Here is a 12,122-nt window from a genome sequence, read left to right as displayed (position 1 = left end):
GCTATAAATATTCCCACTTCCTTTCTATATTTTAATAATTTCCCACTCTGCTTCTTGTTTATTTACCGGGTTCTTCTCCGAGACGGTGCCCTCGCAGCTTTTCCAGGATTCAATCTCTGTTTAATTCGCTGTACATCATGCTGGAGAGCTACAGGAGCTCGGCAGGAACACTTCTCTGAAAACAGGTTGAAAGGGGTTCAGTAAAGGTAAATGCCAGACATGCTGTGACTTATAAAAATTCCCTTTTAAGATGCTCTCTCCACTGCTGTGCAAACTTGGAGGTTGGTGAACAAGGAGGCCCGGGCTCCTTGCAACTTGTGGCTGATACTAAGACTCTCTGTTTCAAGGCCATGAATTGTTTATAAGGTGGGCTCGTCTGGATTGTGTTTGACAAAACAACTGGAAAATTGATCCTGTCCCCACAACTTACGCTCCTGCTGGAAGAAAGGTTTCCCGCAAAGTGACTCTTGTTTGCTTCAGTAGCGACAGTGCACAGTTTTAGAACAAAGAAATGGCAGGTTAACAGGTGCGGGAGCTACCTGGCTTTCAGCTCTCGATTGTCAGCACTGACGGCAGTGGGGGTGGGGTTTTAAGATTGACAGTGGATGGCATCCTCACCAGGGGTGCAGGAACAGGGGGGTCATAGACCCATCACTTTTTACTGGCCGTAAGGGTGAAAGATGGAGGGGGAGGGGGCAGAGCGGGTGGGGACTCACGGGGAAAGGGCGGCAGGGGGGAGCAGGGCCCTGGTTCAGGTACCAGTGACCCCCACCACTTTTAGGAAGCTTCTGTCACTCCTGATCCTCACTGCTTTCCAAACAAAGTGATCCTTGCCTAAAGTCAAAATAGTCTCTCCTTTGGTCTAGCTGATTGAGGAAGAAGGTCTTTGTAAGCCCAGGGGTAACATTTTCAAAGGAATCTAAATGACTTCAGGGCCTAAGTGTTGATGTCACTTTTGAAAATGGGACTTGGGCTCCTGAAGAATTTAGAAGGTCTTGAAAAATTCAACCCCATTGGCCCTGGGTCACCCCCGTGGTTACTTTACTGTCAGTGTAAAGCAGGGTGTCGGCCTGATTTTATGGAGGACTGAAAGATGGCAGGGGAAATAAGGTTGTGTGGGTGCTTTGCTACAGCGTACCTGATAAATTCAGATTGAATGGGAAGAAAAGGTAAGGTTTAGCATTCTGTTAGCGTGCTCCAAATCTGCCACTCTGACTACTTCATCCTCATATGAATGACATGGATACTCGAGTCTGACTGCAGCACAGGGCTCGGGCCAATGAAGAAAGTCTCAGGGAAGGGGATTGAAATGCTTTTAAAAATAAACACAATCATATTTAAGATCTCAAACGGAGATGGGCTAGATGTGCAGATTGGAAAGGAAAACCTCCAGCGGGGAATCCTGATCCCTCTTCCCCTGAGATAACTGGCTCCCCCAGAGCGGCACTGAATGGAAGCAGGCACCACGGGGCCGACTTTCAGAAGCAGTGCACGTCCCCGACTCCCACTGATCTCAATGGGCACCCGCAGGATCCAGACCCCCTGAAACTCAGGCTGGATAAGGGTAGTCATGGGAGCCTCTCCAGTTTGTGGAGCTTACCTTCTGCCAGCTCAGTCTAGGACCTCTACAGGAGGGAGCTCCCTGATGGCTCCAGCATATTCAGTCCATCCCTCCCCCTGTTTTACAAAAGATTTCAGGTGTTTCCTCAAGGACAGTTGTAAACAGGGATGATAGATGATGATCATTACAGCAGTGCCTAGCAAGCCCTAGCTAGCAGCAGAGTTCAGTGTGCTAGGTGCTGTCCCAAAAAGTAATAGAGAGGCTAGTCCTTGCCCCAGAGACTTACCAAGTGAGGTGGCAGACTGGCTGCATTAGGTGGATGAAAGGCGAATTGCAGGGAGGTGAGCTGGGAGGACGAGGCTGCAATAAAGTGAGCAGAGTTTAGTGGAAAGGCAGAAGTCTCAGCTCACCATGTGTCTACTCAGATCCAGATGGGAGGGATTTGTCCATCACGATGGTGAGCTAGGCCTGCAGCATGGGTTTGCTGCAACTCCTGGACAACTTCAGGTATTCGTGATGGTGTCATCTGCTGTAGAGGAAGCATTGAAACCCTGCAGGGCTCATTTTATGTCCTTTCTGGCATAAGGTCTTTGGCCTGCACAGCGTGTTTGTCACTTGTGTCTCTACATTGCAGTGAGCTCATGAGAATCCATCGCCAACAGCTCTGTAACAAACTAATATTTGAATAAACCTCAGGTCACCTTGTTTAAATGTGTGTCCCGACTCTGTTCTGTGGCTCACACTGCATTTACACTGCAGTGAGGGGTTCTGTTCTAGCTTTATTGCTATAACCTTTCACATGTGTCTTTCTCCCCCTGGACTATTTCCTCTCTCTCGCCTGCTAAGGTGTTCACAAGCTTCGGCTGGCGTGATCAGACCTGTCATTTCCCAGTGTTTACCAAGGGTCGTTTCAGTGCTTTCGGTACTCAGGCGTTTCAGAGATGCTGCTGCCGCTGATTCAAGTGACCTGGATTATTTACGCCTATTATTTACGCCTATTCTGTCCTCAGCCAACAGCTCACCTAAAAGCTCCAATTGTCAGTGAAGGCAGATTGCAGATGGAATGGAACGTTATTTCCTATAGATAAACTGGGTAAAAGACAGCGCTTTTAAAAAAAATTCTATTAAATATCCCCTCTTCCCGCAGTCCACCAATCCAACTCAATGTCTCCTCAACACACTCAGTTGTCACCTTGTTTCCTCTGTATCTTACGACACTGAAGGTCCTGTCTCAGTTGAGGAGATGCACCAATATCCAAGTCCTCCGCATCAAACGATGTGAAGAATAGCTACGCTCCATGATAAGTTGTTGTAACCACTTCTGATCTGCACTCATTTGTGGTTTCTTTGTCACGCCCTCCTCCTACCTGGATGGTCACACAAAATCCCTTCTCAAGCTGCTGAATAGCAGAGATGCAGGCAATGGAATTGGTGATATCGGAGACACAGATCCTAATCCCCAGTGAGTTCTGTGCACAACTTCCACCATCCTCTCAGCTGTGCTGTTCTTGGAGTGCATCATCATTGGGTCAGTTTCTGTATGTTTCTATGATTTTAGGCAGTATTTCAAGGGTCATGTTCCTTCTAGGGTCAACTTTTTGAGAATTAGTTCTCCACACTACATGACCAGGCACAAAAAAGCCTGTCAGCATTATGGCTGATTGCCACATTTTTTCAGCAAAAATATTTTCATCCATTGTAAATGCCTCCTTCTCAGAGTTCTCTCTGTTACGGTAGTTCCTTTCCCCTCCCAGCTTCCTTCTTTTCTTGGTGGGAAAGTGATCTGATTCTTTTATTTTTTGTACGTTAAATTCAGAGGTGTTTCATAGGACTTGCCATATCCCACGAAACTACTGGACAAGCTAGCCAGCCTCATGCTATGGACAGTAGTTGGCTCATTCAGATGGAAGGCCAGTCCTTTACAACATGCATGAAACTAAATGCTTTGCTTGGAGTATGTTGGTGGAGGAGAAGGGCAGATGTAAGGAATAATTAAAATTCATTTCTGGTCCCTGCAGATCAGCTTGGGCTCTGAAGCATGAGATTAGATGTCTCCGTGCTGTGTCTCTCTCTCTTTTTCTTTATTGTACACCAGCACTGCTGGTAACCAACATTGAAACAGAAGCAGATTTTTTGACATTAGTCATGGTGACATCATAATCATCAGCATGAGTTGCTTTGATAAAGCAGTTCTGTCATCCATTCCCCATTGTTACCAACAAAGGAGCCTGCAATTTAATGGCAGAGTATTATGTAATGTGTTCCTAGCAGGATACCTTTACACTTGCATTGACCCCATGTCCTACACAAAAGGGTAGTAAAATGGAATCTCTATTCCCTGTCCGTGAAATTGGAATTTGAGTGCATTGTTACTAAAAAGCGAGTATGCAGATGTATATTTCGGACACTTTCCCTAGAATACTGTTATCTCTTTTTGACTTGAACAGTTAGCCAATATTCAGCACCTTCCATGTTTTTTTGGTTAGGAGGAGAAATTGATGACAGAATTAGTTAAATCCAAAACTGACTGGAAAGAGTTACCGGGGGATCTCACAAAACTGGACAATGAAATGGCAGATGAAATTCAGCATTGATAAGTGTAAAGTAATGCATAGGGTGACCAGACTTACCGATGAAATTGTTTGTCCCGCGTCCTGACCGATGTTCTCCAGGTTTTTTTTTTTTTTTTGCTTGGGGTGGCAAAAAACCCTAGAGCCAGCCCTGGTGAGGGGGTGAGCCTGTGGCTGCCTGCCATGTGTCCCGATATTTTGTTCTTGTCATATGGTCACCCTAGTAATGCACACTGTGAAAAAATAATCCCAGCTATACCTATGTAGTGATGGGGTCTAAATTAGCTGTTACATCTCAAGAAAGAGATCTTGGAGTCATAGATAGTTCTCTGAAAACTTCAGCTCAATGAACAGCAATGGTCAAAAAGGCTACCAGAATGTTAGGAACTGTTAGAAAAGGGTTAGCAAATCCTGTGCTGCGTTCAGTTCTGGTCACCCCTTCTTGAAAAAGATATCGTGGAACTAGAAAAGGTTCAGAGAAGGGCAGCAAAGATGACCAAGGGTGTGGACCCGGCTTTCATGTGAAGAGAGACTAAAAACATTAGAGTTATTCAGCTTAAAAAAGAGATGATAGAGGTCTATAAGATCATGAATGATGTGGAAAAAGTAAATAGAGAAGTGTTATCTACCCTTTCTCACAATGCAAAAACCAGGAGTCACCTAATGAAATTAATAGGTTTAATACAAGCAAGAAGAAGTACTTTTTCACACAACACACTGTCATCCTGTGGAATTCATTGCCATGGGATGCTGAGATGGTCAAAAGTATAACTGGGTTCAAAACAGAAGTAGATATGTTCATGGAGGATCCATTAGCCAGGATGGCCACAGGGATGCAACCTCATGCTTGAGGTGACCCTAAATCTCTGTCTGCCAGAAGCCAGGAAGGAAAGGATATCTCCAAAGTAAGGAAGGATATGTCCCCCTGATGCTCTAGTACTGGCCGCATTGGAGACAGGCTACTGGGCTAGATGGAACATTGGTCTGACCGCTCTTATGTTCTTCAGGTTGATGCAATCCTGTTTGTTTACAAAGAATATTCAAAGTCCAGTTTCTCTGCACACACAAGGAATCAAACAGGAGGAAGTTTCCATGTTCTCAGTTCCAAGCCTCTTTCAGTCAGCACTCAGCCCCAAAAGCTCTCTGCCTAGAGTTTTTCTCAGGGCCACATTCCCAGTGTTTGTTCTGCTCTGTCTTTGGCTTTCTGCTCCTTGTCTGCTGCTTTGCACAGGCACCATGCTCCAATCTAATCAGTCCCCTACCCCTGCCTTTATCAGACCACAGTGGAATCCCCTTGGGCTGCATGGGTAAAGTCCTATTCCAACCTCGTGTAATGGGATAGGAGAATGCTTGCTGAAGCAAGATTATGTACAACTCTATGTTCAACTCCCATTCTTCCTTCACCTCCGCTTATCTCTTTGCTTAAGCACAGGCTAGAACGCTGTCTGTTCAGAAAGCATTACACAGAGCTAAACGTCAGGGCTATTGTATGTAGAAGAATGTAAGTGGGTGTTACCAGCTCTCATTCAGCTTCACAGAAAGAGCACCAGACGGTTTCTCAGGCTGTAACTACAGGAGAGTGGTGCAGCCGTACCAATGCAGCTGCGTCGCTGTAACGCTTGTGGTGGGGACGCTCTAAGTCACCTGGAGCGAGCTCGCCTGTCAGCTTATTCACTCTTGCCTCCACAAGAGGAGGTAGCTGTGCCAGCAGGAGGAACTCTCCTGATGACATAGCGCTGTCCACACGGGCGCTTAGGTCGGTGTAATTTATGTTGCTCAGGAGTGTGGATTATTCACACCCCTGAGTGACGTTAGGTATACCAAAGTAAACAAACAATTAATGCACATAAAACATTGTAAATGGTATAAAATATGTGACTAGTTGTTGGAGTTCTCTCGAGACCTCTTCCACTTGGTTTCCCAAGAACTCAGTCTGAGTCCAGTCTTGTCACTCAGGTTTCTTTATTTGGCACTGTAACAAAGTGGGAATATGAGTCCTGTTTGTGCCTCAGTTTTCCCCATATGCTGAAATGTAACCTAGGGGACTGTTTGCTCCCAGGGAAGGCTGAGACACGTAAGTGTGGGTGTTGCCCAGCTGTCTTGGCCTTAGTCCCCATACCAATGGAGAATCCATGAGGACAATGATTAATCCAATCACCGGGACATTGATACTTAGAAACCAACACATGGATTGCTCCACCTCTCTGCAAGAAGCTGAGCACCATTTCCCCAGCTGCAGATCAAAAGACTGGTGAGGGGTGAAGTGAGGGACAAGAGTTGGCTGCTGGAAGGAATCGGGGCTGGAGTCTGATGAAGGAGATCAGATGGAGAGACAGACAGAGCTTGAACCAAGGGGTTCACTACAGCTTGGCTGGGCTCTGGGCTGACCAGAATGGACTGTGCTTTAACCTTCATTTCTCTAGACTATCCTATGCTGTGTCTCAGTTAATGAATTAACCCAACTGTTGTGACAGCGCTGTTTGTTTGAGCATCACTGCAAATGCTGGGCAAGGTGCATTAATCCCTGAAGGGTGGACAAGTCTCCACCGGTGTCTGTTGCAGCTGGACTTGCTGAATGGAGCTCACCGTGGGAAGCAGGAGTGCTGCAGGCCTAGAGATCCAGTCTAAGGAGGTGGTGAAGCCGCGTGGCTTGCACTGGAAGAAGAGCAAGATCTCAAGGAGGTCTGTCACACTTAAGGGGTTCCCCCTAGGGCTACAATACCAATCCTGAGGATCCGTGACAGTAGGGTGACCAGACAGCAAATGTGAAAAATCAGGACAGGGGGTGGGGGATAATAGGAGCTGATATAAGAGAGACACTCAAAAATCAGGACTGTCCCTATAAAATCGGGACATCTGGTCACCCTATGTGACAACGCTCACAGTAAAGCTATGCTGAGTTGCTCAGAGTCAAGCATAGGGGGTGGGCACAGGACGTGCCACACATCCAAAGTTACACAGCAAAACTTCACTGTCTAGACATTTGTACTAACACGTATAACACCTGCATTCTGAACAATGCATTGCATTACATGCTTTCGAATTGGCTTGGTTGCTCTGCAGGAAGCAATGCCCGCAGGGCAGGCTCTCTGCACACACGGTGAATGCATGCCCTACTTTTTACTTCAGCCTCACCTTGTCTTGTCCATCGTAAATAGTACAAATCTAATATCTCAGCTAGTGTAGATGGCCTGGCTCTGCTAATCCATTCACCTTCCCAGTCATGTCCCCTAAAAAATGAGGAAAGTTACTTACGTCAAGATCTTAACAGGACTATAACAGGGTTTAAAAGGTTTCAGAGTAACAGCCGTGTTAGTCTGTATTCGCAGAAAGAAAAGGAGTACTTGTGGCACCTTAGAGACTAACCAATTTATTTGAGCATAAACTTTCGTGAAGTGAGCTGTAGCTCACGAAAGCTTATGCTCAAATAATTGGTTAGTCTCTAAGGTGCCACAAGTCCTCCTTTTCTTTTTGAGGGTTTAAAAGAGAACTGGATAAATTCATGGAGGTTAAGTCCATTAATGGCTATTAGCCAGGATGGGTAAGGAATGGTGTCCCTAGCCTCTTTTGTCAGAGGGTGGAGCTGGATGGCAGGAGAGAGATCACTGATCATTACCTGTTGGGTTTGTTCCCTCTGGGGCACCTGGCATTGGTCACTGCTGGAAGACGGGATACTGGGCTGGATGGACCTTTGGTCTGACCCAGTCTGGCCATTCTTATATTCTTATGCCCAGGCCTACATCAATATTTAAACTAAAGTTATTATGTAGTTACAGATATTTAAATATAAAGTTTCAACACGGCATTTACACTTCTGTGCTTTAGCACACACATCTGAAGACATTCGCCTCCAATCTCCTCTCAGAGATGATTTCTCAGTCTTTAGAGTGTGATGATATTACAGAGTATGTGTCACCTGGACTCTTCAGAGCTTAAGAAGAATGGCAACATCTCGGTTGTTTCAAACACTTCAGAACCCTGGCAGCAGACAGACACTCTGGCGTCTCCAGCGCCAGCAGCTTTCCAACTGACTGGTTTTCAGTTGCTGGTGAAACAGAAATCTGTAGCGTCTATCCAAAATGGCACAGGTCAGTATAGAAAAGAGCCTTTCCCCGCATCTTTATAAGACCAGGATTTCACCTGAGGGCACTAACTTCTCCTCCTAAATCAGGCTCAAGTTCACAAGTCCCTACCTCACTCAGTTCTGCACCTGTTTTTCTTTAACTCAGACAGAATCCCAGTTGGGAGCAGTTAGCTGAGAGCGCTGTGTGAGTTCCACGGGCTCTGAACCTCTAGGAGTAGCAGATGCTCCCTGACCGCTCTCCCTCTAGGTCCTTGGAGCACACCAAAGTGGACCGAACATTCCCATGTAAGTAAAGCTGGAACTGCACTGACAGGTATCCAAAGTGGCACAGGGATTGGGGCCCAGCCCTCCGAGCAGAGACATCTCTTGGGCCTGCGTGAGTCGGCATCTGAGCCTGCAGAGCTGTCTTTAATTCTTCTACTTATACCCTTCCCTGCTGGTGCTCTGACTGGCTCAGCTGTCAGAGGGTGACCTGCCAGACAGATTGCCCACAACTGCCCAGGGCGGCTTCAGAAACTGCTGCTGAGCACGTCCAGTAACTGCATCCCCCTATGCTGGATGTTTCTGGACCTGGCTAGCTCTTGCCCTGCCCTGCACTGCACATGTGCAGATTCATGGAGTATTCAAACAAAAATCCACGTCTCCTCCCCATTCTTTCTCTCCTGTCCTTTGGGCCAAAGTCAAATGCTGCAGTCTAAAGGCGGCAGGTTACACTTCCAGCTATCTAGTCTATAAAGGAGCTCAATTGCTGTTTTCACTTATCCTGAATGTAGGGTGGCTGTTAAACTCTCCAGCTTCAATGAGGTTTAACCCAACCCCTAACAATATTTTGCCACTGACACAATCACTGTGCCAAAGAGTGGAGCCAAAAGTGAATCTGTGAGCACCCCCCGGCTTCTTTTCAGACTTTGTCTGGAAAATATAAATCCATATTAAACCAGTGTAAAATGTTCATGTAACTCTCTGTAAATTGCTACAAAACATGTGACTCACAATATTTCACTGTGCTGCGAATTTTGTTTTAGAACAACCACGTTGGTGGCTAACAAGAATCGACATGGAATGGCAATCAACTGAGACCAGAGACCCCAGGCTGCCAGGGAGTGTTAATCTGCCTGTCCTGTGATGGGCTGCTCCCCATGCAAACTGGAAGATGTAAAATGATTACTTGGAATAATTTGGTTTCAGAGTAGCAGCCATGTTAGTCTGTATCTGCAAAAAGAAAAGGAGGACTTTTAAATAATAATTTGATTATTGTATGTTCACCAATTGGGAATTCTAGTCCTAATTTTCGTATTGTCTTTATGTCCCCTGAGAACCATTTCTGTGCTCAGAGTGGGTCAGTGTGTGCTGGAAAAGGCAGCCTCCTCTCAAACTGTTGCTGTCACCATCTGGTGCTAAAAGAAAAGAGTACATGTTCTTCGTCACTTCCGAAAGTGGCAGCATGATGGTGCTGTGATGTGTGCGGGGGTGTTTCTACCAGGGTGCTGCTGAGAAATGGAGGTTGATAGGGCATTCAGAGCGGTGCGCGACTGCGGATTTCAGCATTACCCACAGTGGAGTTGCCACTTGAAACTTGAATCTGTTTGTCACAGTCGTCACCTGGGAGGCAGCGGTGTAAATCGGCTGCAGCTGGAGAAGTCCTTGAATCTGTCATGGAACAAGGTTGGTTTCTATTTTGAAAAAGGGGCCCATCCAACAGCTCTCGGTGCCTACGCAGGCTGTTTGCCACACAAATGGAAACTGACCCAGTGTCACCTAGGCATCCCAAATCAACCATATGTAAGCCCCTCGTCAACTCACTAAACCTGATCCTTACAAAAAGCCTCTTTCCATGCTCGGGCTTTGCAATCTACCTTAGTAAAAAAAAAAAAGTCTGAAGGCTGGGGGAGGTACGTGTAAATGTCACAGCCGGGCGATTTCCACTGTGGATGCTGTAGCTCAAGACTCCTGACCCCCGCGCCAAGTGTATGTAAGGGTTCTTAACTCCAGCTGCTGGGATATAGCCCTGGGAGACTTGGGGTCTCTGAGATACACAGGACCCAAATCCTAAAAGGCTTCATAGATGAGAATTGAAATGGTGAATTGCATCCTGAAAAGACTCAGAAACTGCAGTTTCTGGAGCACTGGTATCTATCTCATGCCTCTTCCATGGAACGCTGCTAGAGTATGTGGTCAATCACAGTCTACAGCAGAACGGGAGAGCACCTATGCTGGTCCAGTCTTATGCTGATAAAAAGTAGAGTTACCTCACCTAGAAAAGCTCTATATGGTCTAGCAGGGAACAATAATCTTTCTGTAGAAAAAATTATTTGCTTTTAGAATTCTAGTCTAGAGAATTGTAACCTGCCTGCAGAATCCAATAGGTTGGTTGTGAATTCATAGAATCATAGAATATCACGGTTGGAAGGGACCTCAGGAGGTCATCTAGTCCAACCTCCTGCTCAAAGCAGGACCAATCCCCAATTAAATTATCCCAGCCAGGGCTTTGTCAAGCCTGACCTTAAAAACTTCTAAGGAAGGAGATTCTACCACCTCCCTAGATAACGCATTCCAGTGTTTTACCACCCTCCTAGTGAAAAAGTTTTTCCTAATATCCAACCTAAACCTCCCCCACTGCAACTTGAGACCATTACTCCTTGTCCTGTCCTCTTCTACCACTGAGAACAGCCGAGCTCCATCCTCTTTGGAACCCCCTTTCAGGTAGTTGAAAGCAGCTATCAAATCCCCCCTCATTCTTCTCTTCTGCAGACTAAATCCCAGTTCCCTCAGCCTCTCCTCATAAGTCATGTGTTCCAGACCCCTAATCATTTTTGTTGCCCTTCGCTGGACTCTCTCCAATTTATCCACATCCTTCTTGAAGCGTGGGGCCCAAAACTGGACACAGTACTCCAGATGAGGCCTCACCAATGTCGAATAGAGGGGAACGATCACGTCCCTCGATCTGCTGGCTATGCCCCTACTTATACATCCCAAAATGCCATTGGCCTTCTTGGCAACAAGGGCACACTGTTGACTCATATCCAGCTTCTCGTCCACTGTCACCCCAGGTCCTTTTCCGCAGAACTGCTGCCTAGCCATTCGGTCCCTAGTCTGTAACGGTGCATTGGGTTCTTCCATCCTAAGTGCAGGACCCTGCACTTATCCTTGTTGAACCTCATCAGATATCTTTTGGCCCAATCCTCCAATTTGTCTAGGTCCCTCTGTATCCTATCCCTGCCCTCCAGCATATCTACCACTCCTCCTAGTTTAGTATCATCCGCAAATTTGCTGAGAGTGCAATCCACACCATCCTCCAGATTATTTATGAAGATATTGAACAAAACTGGCCCCAGGACCGACCCTTGGGGCACTTCACTTGATACCGGCTGCCAACTAGACATGGAGCCATTGATCACTACCCATTGAGCCCGACAATCTAGCCAGCTTTCTACTAGCAATTCCCTAGCAAGTTCACCTTTGTGTGTTACATTTTAGTTTAATTCCTATTAGTTTAATCACCATTAAATTCGATAGGATTTTTCCACCAGGGTCAATGGTACAGCTGCACTGACATTCACACAGCCCTGCTACACATGTTTAGCTTTCCCCTCTGCTGCACTCCTTTTACAGCATAAATGTAGCTGCAGTCATGGCACTTGCTGTGTACGGCCCTCTGGATTCGTGTTCTTTTTCCTTAACAACAGAGAGAACAGGGAACTGTCAGGTGCCTGCACAGCGTTGGAGATTGTTCTGTTTGAGATGGATTGGGCTGAACAGCTTCCTCCATCTAAACCCTCCGTGGAGAGGGTCACTTGGAACACCGGTTATTTCACAAAAAGAAAAGGAGTACTTGTGGCACCTTAGAGACTGTCAAGGTTCCTTCCCCACTCTGAATTCTAGGGTACAGATGTGGGGACCTGCATGA

This window comes from Lepidochelys kempii, chromosome 6 (genome assembly GCF_965140285.1).
Source record: "Lepidochelys kempii isolate rLepKem1 chromosome 6, rLepKem1.hap1, whole genome shotgun sequence".
NCBI lineage: Eukaryota > Metazoa > Chordata > Testudines > Cheloniidae > Lepidochelys > Lepidochelys kempii.
This window is presented reverse-complemented; position numbering follows the sequence as displayed.